Source organism: Alligator mississippiensis, chromosome 1, assembly GCF_030867095.1.
Source record: "Alligator mississippiensis isolate rAllMis1 chromosome 1, rAllMis1, whole genome shotgun sequence".
Taxonomy (NCBI): domain Eukaryota; kingdom Metazoa; phylum Chordata; order Crocodylia; family Alligatoridae; genus Alligator; species Alligator mississippiensis.
Window position 1 is genome coordinate 116,663,327 of NC_081824.1, and position 24,971 is coordinate 116,688,297.

At 41.8% G+C, this 24,971-nt stretch overlaps 1 protein-coding gene and 1 long non-coding RNA gene across 2 annotated transcripts in view; one reads left to right on the forward strand and one right to left on the reverse strand.

Moving 5' to 3' along the window:
* SGK1 (serum/glucocorticoid regulated kinase 1) overlaps window positions 1-24,971 on the reverse strand; it is a 118,537-nt gene that overhangs the window by 80,723 nt on the left and 12,843 nt on the right. The window lies entirely within an intron of this gene.
* Window positions 1-24,971, forward strand: part of LOC109281168 (uncharacterized) — a 34,566-nt gene that overhangs the window by 6,753 nt on the left and 2,842 nt on the right. The window contains exon 5 of the long non-coding RNA XR_002087734.2: window positions 22,532-22,655. This is a non-coding gene — a long non-coding RNA (uncharacterized LOC109281168). The remainder of the gene's footprint in view (window positions 1-22,531; window positions 22,656-24,971) is intronic.

Consider the following 24,971-nt stretch of genomic DNA (forward strand, 5'->3'; position numbering starts at 1 on the left):
TTAATGGTTACAGTACTCTCTTGGAAAATGGGAGGCGAATTTAGATCTCCTCAGGCTGACGTGGACTTAGAATCCAGGTCTTGTATTTTCTAAGTGACTTCCCTACCCAGTAGGCTATTGGGCAAAAAAAATCGCCATGACCACTACTACTGTTGTGCGTGCAGCTCTAGACATTGGCTTCATGGCAAATAGCTACTTGACATAGTCTGTCCTCACCCAAGGAATCAGAGATTGAAATGGTCAATCTAGATTGCTTCTGAGCTGATAGATACCCAAAACTAAGTGCCTAAGTAATTTTGCAGCTGTTGAGTAGGGTTGATTAGGATGCCCCATTGTGACTTAGGTATCTACATTCTGCCAAAGTCCTAATTAAAATACCTACAAGGTTATTCAAGATCTGGCCTCATGTTTATTGAAAAAGCCATATCAGATAAAATATATGTCACCTCCATGGGTGATTTTTCTCTTTTATTTATTTATTCCTTACATCCTTTCAGTTATTTCTTCCCACCTGATGTGAATGATATCTATTATGTCTGCATTAGAAAGTTAGCTCTCCTCACTGCAGAAATCAGTAGGTTCTCATTAGAGGCTCCTTCCTGAAGTTATTTTATACTACAGAATGATGGAGGCAGCAACATGATCCATGCTCATTTTGTGCTTGAACTGCTTAAAATGAATATTAGGAAAAACATAAAACCTTCATAATTTCCCATTTCACTCTTTCTTTGAAAGCTTGGAGAAAATTAACATAAGAAGATAGAAGTTATACCAAAATTATTTGTCTAGAAGGGATTGGAGAGCTGAGATTGTTAAACTGAATAAATTAAGCTACCATTGAAATTAATGGAAACTTTGTGGCTAAATCCTCATAATTCTTTCTGAGAGTCTTGGCCCAGATGTCTGTACAGGAATCACTCAAAAGTTCTACTGTAAAACTCTCCCCTGACTCACACCCCCTGTAATGCTGTTGGCTTCAGTCAGATACCACAGATGGGGAGGTCAGAAAACAATTTCTCTCAGCATAGATGTGACTTGTTCTTCCAAGACAAGCCTGATGCTCTAACTAAGGAAAACAGCATTCTACATTATATTAGTCATAATCATTGTGCTTAGTATTTGATTAACAATGAAAGTCAATATTTCAGCAACTGGTCTCCAGGGTCACTTATGACAAATAAACATTATGAAATCTAACTGGCCGGAACTGGTGACTGATAGATGACTATGAGCTTATAGTTGCCATGCAGTGGTGTTCTTCATCTCTTTTTTCACTATGGAAACCAAGCAAATAAGGGGCACAAGTGCTTCCTCTGTTGCCACATCTTCCATGGCCCCCAGTTTATGTGGAAGTGGAATGTCTTAGCCTGTGTTTTTGGTCCTTTGGCATTTTTTACTACCTCAGTATGCTCTCCTTAAATATCGGTATATAGCACATACGATGTTGGCACACTTTTGCAGCAAAGTACCAAATTAAAAGCAAAGTAGATAGAGCAGTGGGAATCATTTTCCATGATGTTAAAACCAAATGTGTTTTTGATTAAACTTTTCTGTTTTTACAATTCTTAAATTCCTTAATAGACAGCAAGACTTTTTTTTATGTTCTCCTTATTCATAGTTTTTTGGCTTCAGCTATATAGATTGGAGTGGGGGGAGGTTATTTTTTGGTTTTTATTTCAAGAAATATGTTGTGAAATTAATCTTTTGATTCTGGCGGATGTCCAACATATTTATTTTGCCAAACATAATTGGTTCTATGATTGTTAAGCATGTCTTTAAATATATTACTCTCCAAGTAAATTCGTGGTTGTGTTTCTTGACTTAATTCCAAAGCTTGGTAGGTTGACAAGAACAATTATATTCCTGGACAAAGCCTAGTGCTTTATTTTCCAGTTTAGTTTTAGTATGAGGGGCAAGTATAATGTATTTTATTGATTCTTGATGGGGTAAATGACAATCCATTTCAGCCCTTTCAATTTTTATTTAATGATCTATTGAGTGTTCCAGTGACACTTGTGTGGAATAGTTCTTCCAGATTCTCCTTCAGCTTCATTGTTTAAAGTAGGGATGAGTGAACTAGAATTCATGAAAGAATAACCAGGCTGTGCCTTCTCCTCAAGTACAAAAACCAAATGTGAGTAGCAAAGACATCCAGCTCCAAACTTCTTCACAGTTCAATGGACATGCTTCAGGGCTTTGGTCCAGTATAATATCAAATGATGGCCCAAATAAGAAATGAAAATGCAGATCTAGATTTTAATTTCCCTTAAATTTGAATGAGGTTCAATTTGTGGTTTCAATTGGGCCAGTTTGTGGTGGTTCAGCAAGTCAGTATTTTTCCTTAGGGGCTTCATCGTGTGCTTTTGAATCGATGTGTCTATTTGAAAAATCTGTGCCACAGATGTGCTTAAAGAAAGTATTCAAAATATGATTTGAGTGTTCTTGATGTAGCAACATCTGCCTGAGCCTACAAACAGCTGGGAACAATAGCCCTGAAAGCTGTGAATTGCTCCTACTTAAAGCAATGAGGTGTTCATTCACTCAGTAGCCTAGTGATGATAGCTTAACATAAACCATTAGTCATCTACCTATATCAGTAGGTGGCATTTGTCCTATGAAGTTGTGTACAATCTATGGTGAGTTGCAGTGCATAACACAAGGATGGTCAACATAGACATGCATGCCATGAGTGGCATGGGCAGCCTCTGTGTGGCATGCCACAGTCTAAGGAGAGGACAGGCAGCACAGCAGCAGATAGGCAGGAAGCAGATAGGAAAGCAGCAAATTGGACAAGGAGCCCAGGAAAGGAACCAGAAAGCAGAGCAGAAAATCAGGCAGAGCAAAGGAATTGGAGTGGCACTAGTGAAAGATACACAGCTAATTTGTGGCACGCCTGGCAAAAAAGGTCCCCCCGCACTGTCATAATGGATGGGTAATTTTGGGGTAGAATGGAAAGTTTCAATGCCCATTTTCTTCCTGGTTTTGATTCAGACCATTCTGAACCTTTTCATTTAGGCTACGGACAGACATTTAAAGAACCAGAGAGTTAACTGATTCAACCTTTGCAGGTTAGTCTGGCCTACCTAGGCTGAACCGGTATGTAATAGGACAAACATTCTCTCTGGACTGAGGCAATGCAGGCACATGTCTGCAGTTGCTTAGGCCAGAAGCGGTGGGGTGCTAAAGTGTGTCCTTGGCTGTAGGGAAGTTGCTGGGGGGGGGAGGGGGGCAGGGCCACTCTGGGTTGAACTGGCTTGGGAGGGGGAGGTTAATTCCCCCCTCTGTGTCCCACCAGTAAGGACCCGAGCTGGGTTTGCCGGGTGGGCACTCCCCACTCGCTGCCGCAGCAGCAGGGCACTATGGCCCCTGAGGCAGAGGGAGGCAGAGAGGAGGGTTAATCTCCTCTTTAGCCCCACTGGCAGCAGGGTCTGCCCAACATCACCACTGTGTTTGCTCCCTGTGGAGGAATAAGCCCCATGCTGTCCCCTCTACTGGATGCTGGAGGGAGGGGGAATAACCCCCATCCCTGCCCCCACTAAGGGGCCTTGCCGGCTGGCATCTGGCTGTGCCCCTGACCTGCCACTGCAGCAGAAGGGGGAAGGGCCTTTGATGGGGGCAGCAGCCCTGTTATAATGTCATGGAGCATAAGCCTCTTCCTGGCAAGGGGTTGTGCTGCGAGGCTAGAAGAGCTGCAACAGTCTGCTCATGGCAGCACCGGCATCTGGGCCAGAGACCTCCAGGCCCCCCACAGCACCACCATGCTCTGCAGCAGCTCTGCCGGCCCCACAGCATGGCCCCCCACCAGGAAGAGGCTCATGCTTGGGTAAATGGGGATGGGGACTGCTGCCCATCATGGTCACTCCCCCATCGCTGCTACAGTGGCCAGGCAGGGGCAGGGCCAGACACCACCAGCAGGGGCTCTGGGGCAGGGGGCAGGGACAAGGTTTATTCCCTGCTCTGCCCCCTGGACACCGTAGCGGGGTCTGCCTGGCCAGGCCACAGCTGCCACTGGGTCTGCACTTGGGGCTAGCAGCAGGAAGCAGAGGGGCAGGGCCAGCCAGGTTGGGCTGGAGTAGAGAGCTCAGCCCAGAGAGCATGCAGGGATGGTGGGGGAGTCTGGTTTAAGTTAAATGATGAAGGGGTCTGGGACAGACATTGCATAAACTGGTTTGAGCTAAATCAGTTAAACCTGGTTGAATGAAGTATCAGACTTATCTCAAATTGGTTTTGGCCATTTTGAAACTGGTTTATGTTCACTGAATGTCTGTTCTATTACAGGTTTAAACCATTTTCTGATCACTTAAACCAGTTTATGTTTAATATCTGTCCCCAGCCTTACTGGTTAAAAATGTTACATTAGCTTTGTTTCATATGTGTGTGCACATACACGTGTGTGCGCATATAAATTACATTTACTAGAAAGTTTTCAGATCTGAAAATGGAAATACAGAAACATGATATTAAAGAATTCTTCTCACACTTCTGGCCTGGTTTTTCACCAGTCCCAAGGAACGCCCCTACCCATCCAGGGATGGGAATGCCTGGGTGAGGGAGATTCCTTACCCTCCATCAATGCTGACCTTGTGAAGGAACACCTTGAGAGGCTGGACACCTTCAAGTCAGCAAGCCCTGACAGTTTACACCCCAGGGTACTCAAAGAGCCGACTAGCATCATAGCTCATGTCCTGGCACGGATCTTCGAGAACTCTTGCTCTGGTGAAGTGCTCGAAGATTGGAAGGCCAATGTGGTGCCTATCTTCAAGAAAAGGAGCAAAGTGGATCTGGCAACCTACGGGCCCATCAGTCTGACTTCTATCCCAGGGAAGGTCTTAGAAAAGATTATCAAAGAGGCCATTTTTAACAGGCTGGCTGATGGCAACACCCTGAGGGATAGCCAGCACAGGTTTGTTGTGGGTAGGTCTTGCTTGACCAATCTCATTTCCTTTTATGACCAGGTGACCTATCACCTGGACAAGGGAGAAGAAATTGATGTATATCTTGACTTTAAAAAAGCCTTCAATCTGGTATCCCATGATCACCTCTTAGCAAAACTGGCCAACTGTGACTTCAGCTTCACCACGATTCGCTGGCTGGGGAACTGGCTCTGTGGTCAGACCCAGAGGGTAGTGGTCAATGGAAGTCAATTGTTGTGGTGTCCCATGACCAGCGGGGTCCACCAAGGCTCTGTCCTTGGGCCAACACTATTCAACATCTTAATTAATGATGTGGACATTGGTGTCAGAAACAGACTGGCCAAGTTTGCTGATGACACCAAACTTTGGGGTAAAGCATCCACACCTGAGGACAGGAGGATGATCCAGGCTGACCTTGACAGGCTCAGGAAATGGGCGGACGAGAACCTGATGGTGTTTAACACTGAAAAATGCAAGGTTCTCCACCTTGGGATGAAAAACCTGCTGCATGCCTATAGGCTTGGCAGTGCTATGCTGGCTAGCACTATGGACGAAAAGGACTTGGGGGGTCATGATTGACCACAAGATGAACATGAGCCTTCAATGTGATACTGCAGCTAGTAAAGCAAGCAAAACACTAGATTGCATCCATAGATGCTTCTCAAGCAAATCCCAGGATGTCATTCTCCTGTTGTACTCAGCCTTGGTGAGGCAGCAGCTGGAGTACTGCGTCCAGTTTTGGGCTCCACAATTCAAAAAGTATGTGGAGAAGCTTGAGAGAGTCCAGAGGAGAGCCACACGCATGATCAGAGGTCAGGAAAGCAGACCTTATGAAGAGAGGCTGAGAGCCATGGGACTTTTTAGCCTGGAAAAGTGTAGGCTCAGGGGTGATCTGGTGGGCGCCTATCAGTTTATAAGGGGTATTCAACAGGATCTGGGGGAATGCCTGTTCACCAGAGTGCCCCAAGGGGTGACAAGGTCAAATGATCATAAACTCCTCCAGGACCATTTCAGGCTGGACATAAGGAAGAACTTCTTTACTGCCCAAGCTCCCAAAGCCTAGAATAGACTGCCACCATAGGTGGTTCAAGCACCTACTTTGAAAACCTTCAAGAGACATTTGGATGTTTATCTTTCTGGGATCCTATGACCCCAGCTGACTTCCTGCCCCTGTTGTAGGGGTTGGACTTGATGATCTTCCAAGGTCCCTTCCAGCCCTAATGTCTATGAAATCTATGAAAATCTATGAAATCTATGAAGATCAATAGGTAGGGACCCAAATCATGGAGGAAGTGTGCTGTGCAGTGGATCCTTTAATCTTGTTCTTTCTGCCATACACCCCCCCCGACCATATCCCCACTAATTGGGAGAGAGGCCCCATCTGTTCCACCACTTTGTTTGCTCTTGATTGGCAGGGAGGCAAAAATATGATTTTAAATATGCTGTGGTTTTTGCCTCCTGGCTGATCAACAGCAAGTGCAGGGCTACCAGGGTCCCCCCCCCCAATCAGTGGTGGGAGGCAAAAACCACAGCATATTTAAAATCATGTTTTTTGCCTCCTAGGCAGTCAGTGGTGGATGGCAGGGCCACCCGGGTTCCTCCACCAATCATGGGTGGGGAGGTGAGTGGGCACATGGTGAAAAGAGCAAGATTAAAGGAGCTGCTGAGCAGCATACTTCTGCTTTAATTTGGGAAGGTCCCTAACAATCAGAAGTATGAGAAATCTGATGAGATCTTGAATGCATGAGATTTCAAAAACATTCTTTTTCTTTCAAATGCATTTATAAATATCTACTGAAACCAGTCCACATAGCTATACAGTTCAGAAAGGACCCAGGTTTCCTATAATGAATCAGACAATGTTTTGGTGTACACACACACACGTGTTTGTTCAAGTTTTAGGTATTTGTTGCTTTGGTGAAGCTAGATTAGGTTTTGACCCCTGCATACTGCTCTGTCTTTATGCATATGCGGAGCCTTACTGAAGTAAATGAAATCCAGAACAATTCTGGCTCTGGATTCTTGGAACTGAATATTGAAGCAGCTGCTTTCTTTGGAACTCAAAAAGCCATGTAGCCGTATTTGTATATATTTGTGAGCAGCAGTAAGTCAGGGCTAGGAAAAGGAATGTATATTTAGATTGTATCAACATTGGAGTTAACAGGAGAATTAATGCAAATTAACTTTTAAAGTGAATGAGTTAAACTGTGTGTACATACACCTTAAGAATCAAAGTGGACTTAATTTGGTTTATCTTAATATACTTTGGTAATCAATTAACCTAAATTGAAATAAATCACTTTCATTCTTAATCAGAAATCTCAGAAAAATTAATATTAATGTACTAGAAGAGTGACTTTAAAATGGATTAGACCCACTCATTCAGAATGAAAATGGCCTCAATTCAGTTTAGTTTACTTTGCTTCCAAAGTGAAGTAAATTAAACTGAATTGAAGCCACTTGAATTTTAAATGACTGCATCTACACAAGGGTTTAATGCAATTTAATTAATTCACTCAAAATGCATACCTTTAATTGATTCAGGTTAACTTTCTTTAGAGTCCCCACGTAGGAAAACTGTAAATCTGCCTTCTAAATTCACAAGCTATTCTGCATCACATACACAGGAGTACAACTGTTATTATCAGAATTTAAACTGGAGCATTAAATGGTTTAACAATGATTCATGACATTTATGACTGTCCAAATATCTCATTTAAAATGTTGACTTGAAAATAGAAATATGGATGGGCAGCCTCTATGAAACATCAAGGCCAACTGCAGACTTTAAAATAAAATTATTTCCCTGGACTTAGCTGGCTTTTATTAATGAATATCAGGTTTATGAAGAGGTTTGTAAATTGTACATTATTTTCCAGACTGACTCAGTTAAGTTTATTGAAATGTATGTTATATATATATATGAATTCTAAGTCAGCATGCAGGTTTTTACTAGCTCCAACCCTGATGCATTTCAAAGGGTTTCCATACACCTAGTATTGTAAATTTACACTAAACACATTCTCCCATCTATATTGCTTTTTTCATTTGGGCTATCTGAAACTAGCCAGTCACTATTTCAAGTGCAATGAACACTACTTTGACTTTGCCTCCATTAATAATCACAAAGAACAGCAGAAAAGATAAAATTTTTAAAAAATTATCATTCAATTTCTCCCATCCTAGAAGGATCCAGGCAGACCAAAAACAAAACCAACCAAACAAACAAAAACACAACACCCTACAAATAATTTATGTTAGCTATATTGCTTAGTGTGAAGCACTCATATACCTCAGGGCTGGCTGTATTGTTCTTCACATCAATGCAAGGAGCACTTGTGTTAGACAAGATATATAATTCTGCTCTTATTATTATCTTAATAATACACAAGCCAGAGCTTGTTCCCTTGCAGCAGGAAGCAGTTCTCTATTTTGAATAGCATTTACAGACCCCTACATTACCATGGGAAGAAGGAATAACTCTAAACTCTCCAGATAACTCCCACTTGTCTCATATAGCAGGAACAGATGATCTGTGCAATGGAGATGGCATAACCAAAATGAATAGAACCAAATGGATACGTGTTCCAGGTTTCATTTTGCCAAAAAAAAAAACACCAAAAAACAAGGATTTTCCATACCTCTTCCTCACTCTTCACTGGAAAATTCATTCTGCCATATTTCCACAACTTCACTATTACTGGATATGATTCATTTGTGAAATGTGTTAGTCCTTGTATGATCTACCTAGAATCCACGTTTCCCATGATAAATGTATGATGCTCAACAAATGTTGTCCTGAATTTTATTAATCAGAGTTCCTTGGGCATTTTTCAGTGTACGTTTTTTCAACAAAAAATTTGATTATGAAAAATATTTGGAAAACAGGGTACATTTCAACAAATTGCTGAACTTGAAATATTTTTGAGGAAAAAAAAGTAAAGATTGTCAAAACACTCTATTTCTACATTTTCAAATCAGAAAAGTTTGGCTTTCAAATCAAATGATTTTTTGTTTTGAAATGCTAGTAAATGTAAACTAAAAAGAGACTAAAATGAGAAGAAAGTTTGAAATAGAAACAACACATTTTTAAATTATCAGGACAACAAATTTCAATTGACTTGGAATGATTTTTTTCCCCAGGATTTTGGTTTGTGAAAAATGTTTCAGACTTTGCCCTTTTGTCCCCATTTGAGATGGGAATATTTTTTTGATATTTTCAGACTTTTCACATATTGGGAAATCCAGTTTAACTATAGCATCCTTTTTAACATAAATCAAAATAATTAATTTGGAATTGGAATCACCTTCATATCCTTTAATCTCATCCAGTTTTAGAAGGAAACATGCATGCATCTCTCCCATATCACATCTTGGAATGTTTTTGCACTTCTGGGTTTTCTGGAACAGGAAATATTATCATAACTTGCCAAAAGCTGTTCGTGCAGTATTTCTGGCTGGAACCAGATGTAGAATTGATGAAAATTTCACAAGAAAAGCCTACTCCTGCCAATTTTCAAGGTACTGATAGTTCACAGAAGGTTGGCATATACCTCTATGCTTCTGAATGTTTCTCTCATCTGCATGTGAACTTTCTGAGAAGTATCTATTGCCAATCCTAATCAAAATTAGAATTGTACTAACTACCATAAATAACCTTTTCGCCTGAGAGGAACTATGCCAAACATATCTTTCACAAATATATGAGATATATATATATCTCAACTCATTGTAAAGTACACACAATTAAAAAAAAAAATGGGCTGTTTTCTTAGTCTACTTTCCTTTAGTTTCTTTATTTGCTCTACTTTCTGAAAACATGATATCCAGCAGTGATAATCCCTCCAGACTAGAAAATTGCCAGATGTGATTAAATAAGATGTGCCAGTTCCAGGGGTTTTTTTTTCTTCCTTTCAATCCTGCCTTTTCCTCTTATGTAACGGCAAACAAATACAGCTTTTAATTTAATATGGTTCAGTTGTCAATGACATCAGTTGACTCAGCACACTTTGTACTTCAGTCAAATATTAATTCATAAATCTGTCCCATTCTCTGTAATCATGAGCCATATTTTCCATGAGAGAACCATTAACCAGATCCTTAGGGCACTGTCACAACTACAGCTGGCCTCCACTTATTTCCGTCAGACTGGTGCCATCATTAGATTGTATTTCAAGACCATCTTTGGGATCATCCTCAGCTTTGAGGAACAGTGACCCAATGATTCTTCCTAAGATATACAGACACACACACAGGTCCAGCAAATAGAGCTAGAGGCTGTTAGCCAGAGGCTTGTCTGCTAAAAGCTTGCTCCTTCAGGGTGCTGAAGGAAGGAGAGCAGAGGGTTTTCAGTGACTTGGAGAAGAGGTCAGATCCATTTTGATCTTGGATGTACCAACATTTAGGCATTCCCGCTGGCTAAATTCTAGGCCTGTCTGCTTTCCAGTCTGGCCGGGTTTAAATGCCTTGGATCCCCACTGGCACTTAGATGGAATTCTTAAGAATCTTAAGAAATTATTCTTAAGATCAATGAATCATTAATACCAACTTATTTTTAAGAATAACAAATTCTTTACATCACTGATTTTATGCTATTTATGGGGAGACCTGGGCACCACCAAAGTGCAATCCAAATAAACTTGATTTAAGCACCTAAGAGTATTATACAGAAAATGGAGACAGGTAGGTGCCTCAAAAGGCTGATGCAGGAAGACTGAAGGCAACTGGGAATGCTAAGAACAAAGCTGTATCTAACCTGTGTTCACCTGAATGCAGTTTAGCCATTCCCAGGAGCTGAGGCACTTAAAGCAGGCTGCACATTAGATACCTCTATTACCTTGTAATCCACCACACCTAGTCTTGCTTCTGGGACCGGTACCTGTCTTCTGAAACAAGTACTTGATTAACCAATGGTGGCTCCTGCCTTGTTCCAAATAGCTTCCAATAGAGTAATCCCCATGTCAGTTGGAGAACAGGCTTTCCTCACCCATGGGAATGCCCTAGCCATCAGATTACAGAATTATGTAAATGGGAAAGTCATAGGGGATTGCATGCAGAGAGAGCAGAATCTAGGACCTCTCTTCCTTCTCCCCCTGGGGCAGGCTGTGACCACTTTGCTATGGAGTCAGGTTGTCTCTTGCTTACACCTAGGCCTCTATGCATTTTACATTTAACCACCCTTGGATAAAAAACAAAAATAACACTGGCAGCAAGAAGTAGAACCCAGGACACCTCCCTCCCAGGAAGTGGCATAGCCACTAGGCCATGATGTCAGATTCCCCCTTACCTGCTCTGTCTCTGCATTCATTAGTCATTTATAGCCATCTACAGGCCCAGCTTCAACAAAAGAGGTAGAGAATGCCCTTTCCACTTGCCCTAACGCATGGTCTGGTAATTAAGGCACTTTTCTGAGAAGTAAAAGATGTGCATTTGAATATCTTTGTGATGAGGAGAGTCTACAAGCCGGATTTTCTATATCCCAGGTAAAGTGTTTTAACCACTAGGCTGTGGGACAAAATGTGGACACCAGTAGGGAAAGTTTTAAGCTGTTAGCTGGGCTTGGAGCTCACTTAACATATTACGTTTTTCCAGGGATTATATGCCCATATGTTATATGCATGTATATGTTATATGACATATGTGGTAAAACTCCATCACTTCTGTGCAAGAAGTCCAAGTGGACCATTGCAATTAAAAATGGAGACATCTCCTGTATTTTGGTGCCTACCAAGTTTTATAGCTTGCCTAGGAGCACCTGCCTGATTCACTCCTTTGCACTTCGGTGCCTACATTTCACCCGAGTTCTATTTAGGCTCTTCTGAGATCAGACAGGATATGGCCATTTGTGAATCTGTTTTTCACCTCAGTGCACTCAATGATGCCTGTTTTCCAAGGGCACTGAGTACCTGTAGGTCCAGGGATGCGAAGGTGTACACCACAGAGCATACAGACATGTGGGTCACAAATTTGTGGACAAGATTAAGATACCATGAAAGTGTTCATAATGACAACCATTTGTTGAGGGCAGAAGAGCACTCTGCATGCTGGAGAAACATGCAAAATCATTTAAACATACCCTATACTCTAGTATTCTTAGCCAGATCCCAGTTAGTACTTCCCGCCATAACAGTGCTAGCATAACACTTAAAATGACCACTTGGGCAACCCCCAAGTTTTATACAGGACCAGAAGGCAGACAAGGCAAAGCAACACAATTGGAAGAGCCAGAAACATCCAAAAATGGGGGATATGTGACATTGGACATATTTACTAGCTGTTTCTAAAGGTGGAGAGGAAAGTTTCATTATGAGCAAGATGTGTTTCAGGTCCTGGACATATCTCTCAGCAGAGTGGTGAGCTAATCAGAACTCAAGAAGGAGGAATGTAATGAACATAGGAGTTAAAGGCTGACTGGTAGAGGATGAAGAGATGTGTTTGCCTTGAGGTTTGGGTCCCTGCGAATAGAGACCACACATTTCCATTTAGCCAGTAAAGATAGGCAGCTATTAGCCAAAAGCCTGGAATGCTGGTAGCTGGGGAGACCCCTGGTTGTTTGCTGACAGGGTTTTGAAGTTTTTACCTTTCTTCTCTGAAGAGTCTGCTACACATTACATAGTCTGATCAAGCTCTAAAGACTGAGAAGTTACCCCTGAAAGAGAATTAGAGGGAAATGTGTGCTAAAGTACAGAAATATATGTTATGTGGGAATGCTCTACTCCAAGATATGTAATACCAAGGAACTCCTGTACATTTACGGTCTAATAACTTCTGTTTGCTAATTATTCATGACATTACAAAGGCTATTTATACCATTTCCTATCTACAGGACTCTCTGCATGCATTAAATGTTCATTTAGTAAGTAAATTGCCTGATAGCCTTTTGAGGTTGACCTGGAACTCTTTAATACCTGCTTCTCAGAATTCTCTGCACATTAGTCCTGAGCTTTAACTTTGTACATTTTTTGACATTCCTAAAAAGATTGAACTTCAGCCTGTGCATCAGCAAAGAGTTAAGCAAAGGTGCTGGGAGAAAGGGAATATAGTATAATATTTCTCCAGTAATCTCATACTGCATTGCACTTACTGTATTTCATGGTGTATAAGTCAAGTTAAGTCTAACTTTTAACTCTTAAAATTCAACCTTGACTTATACACCATATCAATACTTTTACCACCACCCCTGCACTGCCCATCCCCAACCCCGTCCCCAGCTGAACCCTGGTCTGGCCCAACCTAATCTTCCTCACCTACTGACAGCATCCCTGTTGCCGGAGGCCATGGGGCCCCGGCCCAACCCAAGCATGGCCTGCCAGCCTTGCCATCACTATGGAGATGCTGCTTAGCTGGGCACCAAGCCTGGCCCCATCCCTTGCAAGTGGTGCTTCCTGGCCCATGCCAACCAAGTGCCAAGCCTGGTCCCATCTCCTGTGAGTGGCACCAGGCTCAGTGCTTAGCTGGTGCAGCCCAGGCAGCGCCACTCACAGGGGTTCAGTGCCTAGCTGAATGGTGTCTCTATAGAGCACTTGCAAGGGATGGGGCTGCATCAGCTGAGCACTGAGCCTGGCGCCGAGCCCATGGTCAACTTATACACTGTGTGACAGGGGGCAAGCTCAGGGCCAAGTCTCAAGTCATCCCACCCACCTGTCTCCAGTCTGCCCAGTCTCGCCTGCCATGACTTTGTTGTTCCCATAACTGGTAGAAAATGTGGGAGACTACCCATTACATGCCCTGATGCCAGGGGGCGCTATCCACTGCTCCAAACCTCCCCTACATGGTGGCCCATGCCTTGCAGATGGCCTCTAAGTTCTTAACATCTCCAGCCCCACACTGGACCCCATAACACTCTAGTCTGGACCCCAACTAGATCCCTTCCCATCAAGTGGCGTTTTCCTCCCTCTTTCTGGGCTACCAAGCTCCCTGCACTCTTCTTCCTCTTGGGTGTGCCCCCTCCCCACCCCACCCCAACCCAGGACCTTTGGCCACACAGGCCCTGGCCTCACCTTCAAGGCCAGTTGGAACCCCAGACCCCCAACCCTGGGAGTCCCTCGCAGTGAGCCTCTGGCCCTTTGGACCCTTCTGGTCTTGGCCCCAGCACTGACCAGTCAAAGGTGCCTTAAGTCAGTCTTCTGAGCAACTAGCCCACACTCTCTTACATGGGTCCTCCTTCTTGGGCCCTACTATGTGATTACCCACCTGGTCGTGGTGGGGGGGGTGGGCTGGGGTTATTAAGGCACCCCTCCTCACCTTTCACCGAGGTTATAACTGACCTGGCATTTCTTGGGGGCTGACCTGCCGTGAACAGCCCCAGCAAGCCACCCAACCCCAGCAGGGTGCAGTTTTATGTCATGCCAAGGACCAAAAGCCCCCTGCTCTTACCTGCCAGCTGTTTCATTAAGCAGTTCAGGCAAGCAATGTCTCTGCCTAGCTGCCAGCAGCAAACTGTGTTTATATAGCTGTCCTGTGTTTTAAAATGGCCACCACAGTCAGGCACCTGCTGGCTGCCTGACTCAGACTTTAAAGTGTCGGGCACTACAAGTGGCAGGCACATAGTGGATCTATGAAATTCCTCACTTTTGGGATCAGAAAAATGGGGTTGACTTATACACTGAATCGACCTGTACACTGTGAAATACAGTACTTTTCTTGGTCCAGGAAAACACAGTGCATGAATAAACTACATTAGGACTGAGAGGCAAACAAAATGTAGAGGAGCTAAGCAATAACAACTCTTATAGAATCTAGCTCAGTGTAACACTACTCAGGTTCTGATATCCTTTCTACTGAAATGTGTTAAATTCAACCTAGAATTCATTAATTTGTCCCCAATTACTTTTTTTTTCAAAAATCTCCTCACAACTTGATTTCTTGACCAGTTTCTTCTTTGAACCACCAAATTATTTTTATTTAAACATGACATGATACCATAATAAGAATGTTCTGTCAACTTAGGCCAGCCACAGTCTGTTCTGTCTCTAGTAGTCCAGAACACAACTGCAGTCCCAGCACGTATCCATACACAACAATGGCAGCTAATCTACACACAGAAATGTATTTGATTCAACCACAAATTCATGTCTTCACACCAGTGCCAACTTATTCCACATGACTTTTCATAATGTGTTTTTGTGGTCAACAAGGAACAGTTGGACTGTTTCTGGTGGGACTGAAGAAAATGTTCTGTTTGGCTTGCATTCTTCACTTTCAGGATTTACATTCTTAATGAATGTTCCAGTTTGTATCATCTCATTGACTTTTATAGCTATCCATCAGCTTGCTACTTACTCTGCACAGTTTCACTGACATGAATATTCATTTTCCTCCCAGACGTTATCTAATGCCTTAATTCTTATCTCAGTCTGTTTGTGCGTGTTCTAGTTTAGTGTCCCAGTGATATCAAATGCACTTTTCTCTGACTCCAATTGCAGTTCACCTGATCCTTTCTTTCCTTTGCCTGACATTATCTAATTGCACCTCAGACCAGGATTTGAATCTTTGTCCATTATGTAAGTTGTACTTTGTGCACACTGAGCTTTTGGAATCATCTTCCTGCATCCTTCAGGGCAACTGTCAGGAAATCCATTTAAATTACAATTATGGAGATTGTTGAATGAAAGGTTCATTGTTTATACTGTGTGCCATCAGCTAATTAAATAGAAAGTGGTAAATGAGAGGGAGGCTGATTAATGCCCAAACTGAGATAGATCACTGCTCTCTAGTTGTCTTTGACATTTAATTTGTTATGCCCCATGAGGAAAGTAGCATTGCAATACAATCAGTTTGTCAGATCCCCTCAAATTATTTTTTTCTCCAGTTCATCACTTTGTTTATTAATAATTGCATTTTGTTTTAGAAAGAAAAATGAAGACCAGCTCTCTGCTTGGTTATAATTTGTCACTGTCCCTGCAAGCTATGAGATTGCATCACAAAAAGCAGGCTGAGGCCAAACGACAGAACACAGCATTTCTATTCAGCCATGGTTTAAGGTTGATGTGGCCCATATTCACGGATGGCTGGGCTCTCTAAATATGCCAGGTGCATCTGCACTTTGAGGCGGGATAGGGGAGGGCAATGGACATCATGAGACCTGGAATCCTATATCTACTGAGGGCCAAGAGGGTCCTGAGCCTCTGTTTTCCATTCTTTCCTTTGTATTTGTTATTCAATTGTAAGCTCTTTAGGATGAGGACTGCCTCTTACCATGTGCTTGTATAATACAATATCTAGCACAACATGGCCCTGATACTCCCTGTTGCCTGTAATTGTGATTACAATAAACACAACAGGTAACAACAGGTATATGTGATATACCTAAATGAAAGCGATGTTCTCACTGGAAGTTCATTTGGAGCTTGTCTACACCATGGCAGTATCTGATCCCAGGGAGGATGGGCTGAGCATGCCCAGCCCACCTGAGTCTGCAGATACGCTCCCCACCTGGAAATTCAACAATGAGACTGTTCTGGATTTATTCCTCTGTGCTGGCATTTGAGCTCACGGTATACCACACGTCTGCAAGCAGTCCCATGACACAAAGCCTAGGGTAGCCTCGTTGGCAAACTTCTGTGAGTAGAGTGCTTTGGTGACCTCAGGTGGGCAGGGAACAGGGGGCATGTGCTCAGTCCCTTTTCAGGAAGGGCTGCTGCGTTAGTGTAAACAAACTCACGGCAAACCTTTTTTTTGACAGGTCAGAGAAAAGCTGCCGAAAAATGACAACTCATTTGGAAGCACAAGGCCTTTTTATTTACCTTTTGAAATGATTATTGCAGTTAGGTGAACTAGTACCTAGAAAATAGTTCAAAATATTTGCAAAGTGCCTTATGACTATTGTGCCAACTACTCTGTTGGTATATGGAGTGAGTCTCCATAGTGCCATGGAAGTCAGTGGTGATGCACTCATTGACATTAGCCATGGATCTGGCTTATTTTGTTGAATGGGCCTATGCAGTCCTATACCACACATCAAGTATACTTGAAGACAACCCTTGCTTGCTTCCTAACATCTCCATGAAATGGTTTTAAACTATTTTTCAGTTTGTCACTTGCTTTAATGGCTTGTGAATTTATGGAGAAGTTTATGTAAAGCAAAACTCAAGTAAGGCTTTTGCTCTTGGGCTTCGGCCACAGCCTGTCAGCGGGTCTTGAACAAAATAATCACATAGATCATCAGGACTTTTTTGTTGTCCTCATCTATTACCATAATATTTTACTGCAAAAGTTAAATTCATTTGAATAGTTTAAGAAATAGTGTATTTAGGTTTCACTGGGCATGTCTACACATGGATTTATACCAGCTTAAATTTATTGAGCAGTAACTAACCGTGCAGTAAGTGGGATAGGCCAGTATCTACACATGCAGACATTAAATCATATTAACACTGTGTGTGGACTGACATGGGACTAAAGTTAGTCCCAAGTCAGTCCATACACAATGTTATTGTGCAGTAAGGTGTCTACATGTGCATACTGCACAGTAATTAATCAGGCATAAATTTAATACCTACATGATGCAGATATCAAATTTACGCTCAAGTTGGCGTAAGATTTACTGCACAGTACGGGTATACACGTGTAGATGCACACCCATGCTGCACAGTAATTTTGGTTACTGTGCAGTAAATGCACACATATAGATGCACCCATTACCTACTTTTCCTGTCATCAATAACAACATGTGCAATTTGGGTAAAAAAAAAAAAAAAGGAAATTTGAACAGTGGGAACTGCTAGATCCAGATTCTATTAAACATTAGAGGCCAGATTTTTAAAGGTATCCAGATATCCAACTCCACTAGGCACTTGAATACCTTTAAAATCGATTGCTATTGGGTAAATCACTTGCACATAAACTTAAAGCTTCAGCACTAGAAAGTCAGGTGAAAGGTCATCTGAAATTTAATGGCCCATTGGATTATCACGCTTAAGGCACATGTTTTACTAGTATCATATCCAGTCATCTCTGACCCTCTCAGTCTAAATGACTGGGTACCCATTTAGAACTATCTTTTGCAGGCAGCATTTGGCATGAATCTAGAGCAGGGCTTGAACTCACACATCCAGAGCCTTTGTAAGATGCTTTCACCACTTTGGCGCTGCACCCCATTAGGGACTACAGGATACAAATAATAAGTGAATAATAATGTGCACATTATTAACTGCCTTGATGACTTGAGGCTTGATCCAGCTTTCATTCAAATCAATGGGAAAACTTCCACTGACTTGAATGGTGCAGGAAAAAGCCTTAACCTGATTTCTTGTAGGTCAATTTATCTTCTATTTCTGCTGCCTGCATCTGTCTTCCTTTTGAACTGCTAATTTGTCCGAAATGTGGGAACACAAAGAAACCTCCTAAGGCTCTTTTTTGACTTCTTGAAAATAGGCAATTGTCTCATTGGATTCTTGTCTCACTGAATAAATAAGAGAGGTGTAGTAATCATGTAAGACTGTCTGGGATCAGTGGCAAGCACTGAAGGGCTCACTTCTGCAGAATAGAATACAATAGATTCATTGTCTATAGTGCTGTACAGCACCTTCTCTATGTGCATCATGTCAAAGGGAAAAACAAAACAAAAATGGCTTGCAACTCATATGCACAAATGTAATGCTTTTCATCTAACTCTAATAAAGGCAACACAAATAATACAACACCAAAGCCTTTGACAATGGGTCTACATTGCTCATATATTTGTTAATATTCTGTCTTTTATGTTTGCAGAGTTCATTTTCATTACACCTACGCAATGATCATTTTAAACTCTGCTTACCCACATGCTCTCACATTTCCAGCTTAGAATACTAAATACAATTATATAGAGTGTCTTTCAACCAAGGATCCCAAAGAAAGTTTCAATATGTATGTATGTAGCTGTGTTGACCTACAATGAGTGGGAGCAGAGATGCAGCAGAAGTCAGGAATACACAGGACTGGGGGAAGGGTTCAAAAGATAATTGATCCATCTTTTTCATTAAATATTTTTCACTGTATTTTTCCCCTGAAATGTATTTCTCAGATTATCACTTGCAAGAATTATTTTTGCATCCTCCAGTAGTTTCAGCTGAAATATCACACCACCAGAAAATATAATTACTTTATAATAATACTTGCTGCTATGGCAGAATATGATGGATTATTAAATACACTACCAAACACCATTTAACTCCTTTCCTTAGTCATTAGATTAAAAGTGTCATTGTGTTGAGACTATGAAGGACATTTTGTGTGGTCTGAAGTTAATTACTATTTTGAGCCTGATGTGACACCTCTTATTTTTCCTAAATTCCCACTGATTTGTTGTATAATATCATATATTAACAGCACCTTAATAATTAGTATATACATAGAGTTTTTAAGCTTAAAAGGAACCACTAGATCACACAGTCTGTCTTCTTCTGTCATGCAGGATATAGAATTGCATCTTGTACTAAGCAATAGGGCTGTGCAAAGCTTTGGTCCCTGATTTGATTCAGCAGAGATTCAGCCTGATTTGGTGGCTGAATCTCCAAATCTGAATCAAATCAGAGGACCCTTTAAATGTCTCTGAATCAAATCAGAATGCTCTGAATCGATTTGGAGAGATTCGGAAAGATTTGGCAATTCGGATGTAGACACAGCTTTAAATGTTTTTTCTACATACCTCTAGGTAGCAGGTGGCTCATGAATGTTGTGATAATGGGGTCCATGGAGTGTCCCACAGAAGAGCAGGGTGCTCCCCAGCACGCTTAGCAGCAGACCCAGAAGTGGAATAGAAGCACTTCTGGTCCACTTCCAGGTCCACCAGAAAGCGCACAGGGGAGGGCCCCATGCCCCCCCGATTGGCAACTGGTGCCTCCTGGGCCTGGGGGGGCACTTGGGGTCCCCCTGTGGACAATCGCTGAGCCGGGGGGGCACAGAGGGGGTCCCCACCATGCTCCCTGGCAGACCCGGAAGTGGACCAGAAGTACTTGCAGTCCACTTCTGGGTTCATCCCCAAGCATGTGGGGGGCCCTTTGCACTCCTATGGGATGCTCCATCTGCCCCAGCATTACAGCATTTACAAGCTATGCCTGGTACCTCGACGTGTGTAGAAAAAACATTCAAAGCTGCACCTATGTCCGAATCATTGATTCTCCAAATTAGCATCGAATCTTCAGATTTGGATTCAGCTGAATCAAATCAGGGACAGTGATCTAAGTCAAAAAATCCAATCACTGTCCCAGAATCCGAATTGAATAGGGCCCGTTTTGCACACCCCTCCTAAGCAACATAACTTGGGTCTGACTAAAGTGTATTTCCTGGAAAGGTGTCTTGTTTATATGAAATTTCAGGAAATAGAGAATCTACCATTTCTCTTTTCAGTTTGTTCCTGTGATTATTCATCAGTAGTGCTATATCTATGAGAATGCGTTGAGATGTATCATCAACAGGACTCCTACAATAGCTTTTCTATTTTGTTAAAGAAAGTTAAATCGTTTTGCTAAACAAATTTATATAAAACAAAAGAAAGATAATTTTGAAACCATCGATCACTACTTTTCTTTTAATTCTTCACAATGTATTCAGTGACAGAAATTAATTCATAGATGTGGGACCCATTTGAGATTTACCCTTTATTACAGGACTGTATATGCAAGCTTGAACAATTTGTAAAGCAACTTACAGAACAGTACAACTAAAGTTGAAACTAAGCTGTTATTAGGTTCATTTTATTTGGATGCTGAAGAGCTATAAGCATGACATTCTTTTAAGATTTGTAAGAAAATGTCTTTCAGAAGATTAGTAAATAAGAAAGGTAGACCTAGTGGCTGTGGCATCTCCTGTTCTGAACTCTGCTGTGACCTTTTATTAATAGTCTCATAATAACAACACATATATTCATATTTTTCAAATATATTTTTGCCTGCGCTGAATTTTATTGTGCTTGAAATTCCCCCCAAGCTCTGCCATTTAATATATGGGGGATGAACAACAAGGACAAAATAACTAAGAAAGAAAGAAAGAAAAGAAAGAAATGTAAAAACCTTATAATAACATCACCTATAAAACTACAAATGTTTTAGTTTGTGAAACCTAAATAATTTCTTCCACACCTGTCTAAGCTGCCTATCACCTCAATGTTTTTCTTTATACTTTTCTACAATATCCCTTTGAGAAATTTGTCCTTTAAAGAAGTAGAAGTAACACGGACTGTCAGAGAAAAGGGAACTGTCAGAAAAAAGAGAGAAGTCACATTTCATGCTGTTATTTATAAATGGCCATTCATATAAAAGAGATCATCAGCAAGTATAGTAACAGATACAACACACTCTCACGCAAATTATGGGGACAATAGAGGCTTTCTTTCTTCAGTTTACATTATATCCCTTCTTCTTGACTTAGTATTTTTCCAGTGGCATGGTCACAGAAATTTTGCCAAGCTTTTTTTATTCCTAAAGAGCCTGCAAACACTTCCAGGACTGTTATAATAAAAATCTTTGTTTTGGAAACACAAACTGAAGTGTAAGTCACCAACAGTGACACATCAGCTTGAGGGCTAGAGACTCCCACTTGTGCAATCTGTTACTTTTGGGAAGCCTGTGACTGAAGCAGCTTATTTTGACTCTCTTATTCCACATATACAGAGTTTGTTTGCTCTTTAATCTCTGCAAAATAATCTTATGTAATTTCAGGTGAATGTTATTCGAACAAGTGTATTTTTTTCCACCTAGCAAGCCAGTATATTAGAGGTATCATGGTTGATCCGGTAAAACAATGAGTATTACATCAGAGTGGAGTATCATCTTTCTAAAAGCCCTGCAGGTAGAAGAATGTATATAGATTTCACTTTGGCACCAAAATGATTCAGACATTGTTCTCTTCAAATACTATTTTACATGGTGTCCCTGTGTTAAGAAAATAGGAAAAGAGGGGCCACTTTTCCTAGAGCAGCGGTTCCCAATCTGTGGTACACGTAGCACTAGTGGTACGCAGACAGCCTGTCAGTGGTACATGTTAACAGATTTATTATAATTACTTTATATGACAAAAATTTGCTGGTGGTACTTAAGGCTGTATCATTCTAAATTGGTGGTGTGCAACCTGTCAAGAGTTTGGGAACTGTTGGCCTAGAGTTACCTTTATTAAAGCAGACAAAAGCAAGGAGGAAAGAGCAGGAGAAGGAAGAGGAGGAAGAGGAAATGGCAGAGACAAACACATTAGGTGTTTTTTTTAAAAAGAGCCAGATAACATTCAGCTATGCAAGCACAGCCAGCCCATCTGATGGACAAACTGGGTAGTTGCCCAGGGCAGCATTTGCCAAGGGCAGAGAAGGCATTTCTAGAGCTGACTAGTGAAAATGCTTGGTGGAGTTTATTATGTGGATGTAGGGGAGGGGGAAGGAAAGTTGATTTTGTTTTGGAGGTGTGGGTGGGAGAAATAACTATATGAAAGTTAAGAAAATTAAATGCCTTGTTTAAACTTACTATTTTGGAGTCAAGGAACAACTTCTTGAAAAGCACATCAAACTCTTCTTTTAAAGCTCTTGAAAACACCTGATTTAGGAGCTGAAGTATAATTTTCACTAGTGGCTTTGAATATGGTTACACCATCTCTGTGCCATACTTGGGACCATGCCAAGAAACATAGCCTGTCTTTTTGCTCCCTTTCAGCGCACACTGAATCCCAGAAATGAGGCAATGAAGGGAGCTTGGTATCCTGGGCACATACCAAATAGCATACCTGATGCAGAGAGCCTGAGAGCTGAACTGAGGTGTATCCTAGGACCACTCTAAGGTATTTTCAGTGTTTCACTTCCAGGACTTGGTGTACTCTGAGTGGGAGCAAGTGGTTGGAATGTGTTTCCATTGGTAGTTTTGGGCATGATAATGAAGAAGTATAGAAAACCCTTAGGAATTTAAGAGCCTCAGTTCTGTTCAGTTTATTCAAGAGACGTTATTAAAATGATTACAAGCCTTCACATTAACATGAGAGGACTTTAAAAAGTGAATTTGAACCAGGGGTGTCCAAATTCCAAGTGGCTGGGGGCCACAGACCCCTGACTACAAATGGCACGGGCCACAAGCCACTCTCTTTGTGCCTCCCCAGCCGCTACACTGCACTGCACCATGCCATAGCATCCCCCCTACTTCTGCATCATGCCATGCCATGTGCAAATCCCACTGTATCATGCCAGTGCCCCTGCCATGCATGCCCAGCCTGTGATGTACTGTGTCGCACTGCATGGACCCCTCTACTGCACCACACCAACACCACACTGCACCAGCACTGCCACACTATGGGGAGTCCCTAGATTCCTTCAAGCTCACCAGCCATGGCTTCCTGCAGCTGTGGACTGTCCTGCCCTGATGTGCCTGATAGGGCTGCCTGGAGAGGCAGTGGAAGCAGCTGGGAAGTGATGAAAAAAAAAGTGGTGAGAGCTGGGAATTCAGGGTCTGCATTTTAAACCCTCAGGGGCTGGATGCAGCCTGCTAGTTGGACAACCCTGGTATAAGACAAGAGTTGAGCAGGTACTTTTGCTCCTACAAAATATATTTGTAAGTTGAGGTAAAAAATAGAATAGAATAGACTAGAATAGAATAGAAACTGAAGCTATGTGGAATAAAAATGAATTTGTATGTGCAGTGAGAACTATTTCCCATTTGAGAGAACTTGAGGAGGATGTCTCTTATATGGGTTTTGGGCTCAAAAAGGAACCAGTATTAAACATGAAGTAGAAGCACTAGATAGCATAAATCAAAAGTTACAATCACTCATCTCCTCCAAGTGTATAATAATCTCTGATATTATGCATCAGAGAACTGCTGTCAGACTGAAATATATGGGCTAAAAGATAAATGACAGGTCCAGCATAATGAATTGAGATTCCAGTCTCCCTCCTGACTTTTGGCTTCCCACGTCACAGAGGGGTTTGGGATTAATAGAGACCCTGCCCTTGGGGGTTCATTTAAGTGGCATATTCCATGAGGTATTATTTTTTAAACTGCCATTATAAAGGCTTTTCATTAATGTTTATGTGTCACCATTTTACCTGCCATCTTAGAAACAAGGCAGTGTGAACACTATAAATTATCTACACGTAGATTGCACTTTGAACAAGTGCTGTATTCATATAGAGCTAGAGTTCAGATATGAATACTATCCTGAACTTGCTCCATTGTAAAAAATAAAGCTAGTGTTTGGGATAGAAGTGGAAGTGTAAGGAGTCTTGAGAGAGAACAATTTAACTATTTAGACCCAGATCCAGGACCTGCTCTACAGTTCAGCTGGCCAGGCTGTGAAGTTTGCTGTGGTGGACAGAAGCAATCTTGATGCCCCCCTCCATGGCCCACCAGCAGAATAACACTGAATCTCTTACTCCTACAATTCCATCCCATCAGGGGATGGGTGGGTGTCAATGTTTCGGTCAGTGATGACTCCGCCAGCTCTGTTCCTTATCTGTAACAGTATGCAGGAGTTCCCAGACCAGCTGGGTTCCATGACTCATTCTTGAGTATCCTCCACAATTTCAGTTTCATGCTTGAAAAGTGGAACTGCTTCTGCTGTGGGGCAGCAAAATTGTTATGTTTCTCACTCCATGTGCATAACTTATTTTACAGTTCCCACTAAAGTACTATTTTGGCCAGATCAATGAGTTATGGACAAGGAACTAGTGCCAGCAGTGGCCATAATGGGGGTAATGCAGCTGTGTTCAGATTGGCAGTACTTTTTTGCCTAGCCTCTTTTGCTAAAGGAATCTAATAATTTTGCTGTCACAAAATAGCAGAACTAGAGATGATGAATCAGGCAGAGAAGCAAGAACAGAAATATAAGCAGTGGCTTTGCTGAAAGCCCTACTTTAAAGGAGGGAATGGAAGCATTAGCATTGCTCGGTTCTTTCAAACTGCAATGAAAACAAATATCCTTCAGCAATAAAGTCCAAGTGCCTGCCTGATAATGAGCAGCAAGGGAGTGCAGTTACCGTGGCCTCAATCCTTAGAGAAACCAATTCACTTGCTTCACATCCCTTTGGGGACAAATTTACAAATAATCTAGTGAACCTACTGATGTGACTTTCTATGATTAAAGAATAAATCTGAAGAAAATAAAGCT